Genomic DNA, 3,594 nt, shown 5'->3' on the forward strand with positions numbered 1-3,594 from the left:
TGGAGCTCCATGTGAGTATATATGTGGGTTGCGGAGGGGTAGCTGACAGCTCCAGTCTAGGTCACAGAGTTGTATTTTTTTAACTTTAAATGTATTTTATTTTTAGACACCTATATATGCTATGGTTTTTTTTTCCTCAAAAACAATGCCTCCCCTCCAGATAAATCATGGTCAAAATAAAGTGCTCAAGGTGACATCAGTCCTATTTGTCTTCAATGGTGCGTGGATGACAAGTGGCAGCCAGTTATAATGACAAGTGATAGATCCAAAGCAATTGCCAAACCTGTTAACATTTTTCCATTTCTAAATCATCCTTAAAGAAAATCATCTATGGGGTCACGTCATCTTCATGGTAGTCCAGTAGAGCCAGCATGCCATCTGGATTCATGTCCTCAAAAATAATGAACTGGTAGTTTTTGAAATTAGCAAGGATGTGCTTGATTTGTTCTGCAGTCTGTCATAAAAGATTTTACTTTTTACAGTCTCTGTTCTTCACGTTTGCCTTTGACTCTTCTCATGTAATTTTTGATGTACTTCCTGTAGGCTTCTTTTGTGGAGCTGGTTTCTGGCAAGTGATGTTTCATGATGATAACAACAGCATCAAATACTGTGCTTTCTGTACCTTTACCCTAGGGGTCTTCAGTGGAGGCATTCTCACTAATGGGCAAGTCTTCCATGTTACCCTCTGTCCTACTGAACTTTTTCCCCTCCACCTCAAGGCACAGCTTGTCCGTGATCTCCAGGATCTTTGTAAAAGTCAGAGGATACCTCTTTGTGGCTAATGAGATCTCAGTAGGTAATCATGAAGGCAGTTGGAGGGAGTTGACGGTGGTGCTAGCTTAGCAGGAGCCTGGAGCTCGGAGCGAGCTCTGTGCAGCTGGAGCAGTGCTCAGGCGGAAGTGGAGAGCAGGTGGCAAAGCCAGAGTTGTATCTCTTAATGCCAGTGCCAGGGATATTGACTTCCAGGTCCTCTCTGTTGAATTGAAGGCATGGGAGATGGAGGAGAGAGTCACAGTTCCTTTCTGCAAGTTCCACCAGCAACTATAAAAACAACTCTGAGCACAGCATTGGCTGATGGACCACTTCCCCCAGCTAGTACCACCCTAGTGGGTATGAGCACTGGCATGGCCTGGAAGGCATTGAAATCTTTCCCTCTGGTGACATTGTATCATCAAGGGAGTGCAAATAGGGTCCTGATAGTTAAATTATCTCTGATGGTAATTTCTAGCAATTACAAGTCTGACACAGGGTGCAAGCAAGCTAGATTAGCTGTCATTAAGTCACCTTCCTTCATGTTTTAACACAGACTCGAGGAATCTTAGCACACGAAGGAATCTTAGAGATAACAAACAAAACAGCTAACATCGAGGGGTGCTTATATTCCAGGCACTGTTCTAAGGGCTTTGCATAAAATGATCACCAAACATCCTCATTTTGCTAATAAGATCCTGTAGCACACAGTGGCTAAACTAAGTTATCCAAGATCACTCAGCTGGTAGGTGGCTGATCCAAGATCAAAATTAGAGTCCTTGCTTTCTCCACTGTGCCATACTGCCTAGAAATAATCTAGGCAACATTAAATGCAAATGTCAAATGAGGCAACTAAGACTTGAGAGAACAGAATTGTCCAATGTCACACAACTAGTTACTGAGAAAGCTAAAATTAGACCATCTTCTGATTCCCACGCCATGGCATTTTCCATGATACAATGGAGAAAGGAGAAAATTCCAATATTTGACAGTTGCCTATTCTACCCACTATGACATGGAAGCAAAAATGATGAATGAGCGAGAAACAGAAGAGAACATCTAACTGAGCTCTGTATTTTATCTAAGTCTAGGACTTGATATAATTCCCCTTTTCTTTCTTTGGGGTTGCTTGAGCAAAGCTGACATAAATAGCTCTCTATGTTCTTCTAATACTGGAGGGCACCACACAGAGCAATAAGCGTATGCACCATCAGAAACAGTATGCAAATTTGAATGTGAAGAAAACTCATTTGATTCTCCATCTGTCTCCCTGTTTAATTACTTAGCCATAAATTAGCACTTTTTACTATCTACATTCAGCAAATGTGATCAATTCACTGACTTTAATGTCAAATAAGGAATACTTTTGACTTTCAAGTATTTATCCTTTTAATTTACATTCACATTTTGAAATACAAATTAACTGTTGAAATCTACCCAAATACAATGTTGGAGGATTTTTTTTTCTGTCTTCTCATTAATGACATCTCTTTGATTGAATCATTGATGAGATGCTTTTTTGAAACTTGGTTTTTTTCCCCTAAAGGGCAAGAAAAGAAAGTGCTTTCAACATTTAAAGGAAATAATTAGGAAACATATCATGAACAGTGTGAACTTGGGGCCTTAAAGACACAGCGCCTGTAAGCCTGCTCACATTTGCTTACAGCCTAAGGCCACATGCTGCCGTCTCTACTTCACTAGGCACCAAGCCACCATCCAGGCCCAAATGGAAAATAGACAGGACGAGACAATTTCTGGTTATTCTATATTCTTAAAATAGCAGGGATGAGAACAGGCCCTCAGAGGTAGAAAGTGCTTAAGAAAATAGATAATAAAATAACCATATAAGTGTATATGCCTAAGCAGTACACTGATATCTTGCTCCTCCTTATTCCTTGCCGACAAAATTCCAATTTTATTTAGGAAGGTAATGTGCTCAGCTTCAGGCAATGGATCAGGATTGGTTAAAGCCAATCATGACAATCCTGTTCCCTAAGGTTCCAGTTCCTTTTCACCTACAGCGAGCCATGGGATACAATCCTAATTCGCAAAAGATAATGGAAAGTCTTCTAGGGCTTCCTGGAAAGCTTCTGTCTTCTCGACATAAGCTCTGGGGTGCTTCTCCCACCCTTTCTTGTTACGAATGTAGATGTGATATTTGGAGTGAGTGGTGAAGCCATCTTGAGATCGTGAGAGAAAGACAAAAAGTACTGCAAGGATGCCAGCCCCGAGATCTTTGAGTGCCTGAACTAATGCCAAGAGCCACCTACCTTTGGACTTCTCATTGTGTGAAAAAATAAATCTTCTGTTACATGCAACTGAATGCATTCCTATCCTATATATATATACATATACACACACACACACACATATATACACACATATATACACATATGTATATATATGCATATATATATAGGCTATATATATGTGTATATATATGAGCTGCAAAATACATTTAACTACAAAAGTGATAAAGTACATTAACAAAAGGGGAAAACTTACTGGAAATCTAAGAGCTAGTTCAATGTCTGCTTTCCAATTGAGCCTCTAAACACCCAGCTGGTCCAATTTCAGTTCCTCAACTGGATGCTGATTCATCAACCCACTAAGATAGTGGGTTCTAAAGTGTGGTCTCCAGGCTGGAACAATTGCAAGAGAGATGTGTTGGTATTTTGAATGATGTGTTCAGCCAGCTCTGGGAGAAAAGATAGGCAATGAACATTCTGACTGGTTTCCCTGCTCCAACCTTACCATGTACAGAGTGTTGAGAAGTTATTAAGCCTCCTGGCTAAGGAGATTCAAGGTTGGCACCTCTGGAACCAGGTAAGAAGCCTTCCCAAT

The 3,594-nt window shown here is 40.5% G+C and overlaps 1 pseudogene; it reads right to left on the reverse strand.

The window, feature by feature from the left end:
• Positions 1-286: 286 nt before the first annotated feature.
• Positions 287-804, reverse strand: LOC116482115 (translationally-controlled tumor protein-like; annotated as a pseudogene).
• Positions 805-3,594: the final 2,790 nt, after the last annotated feature.

Source organism: Hylobates moloch, unplaced genomic scaffold (genome assembly GCF_009828535.3).
Source record: "Hylobates moloch isolate HMO894 unplaced genomic scaffold, HMol_V3 SCAFFOLD_14, whole genome shotgun sequence".
NCBI classification, from domain to species: Eukaryota; Metazoa; Chordata; class Mammalia; order Primates; family Hylobatidae; genus Hylobates; species Hylobates moloch.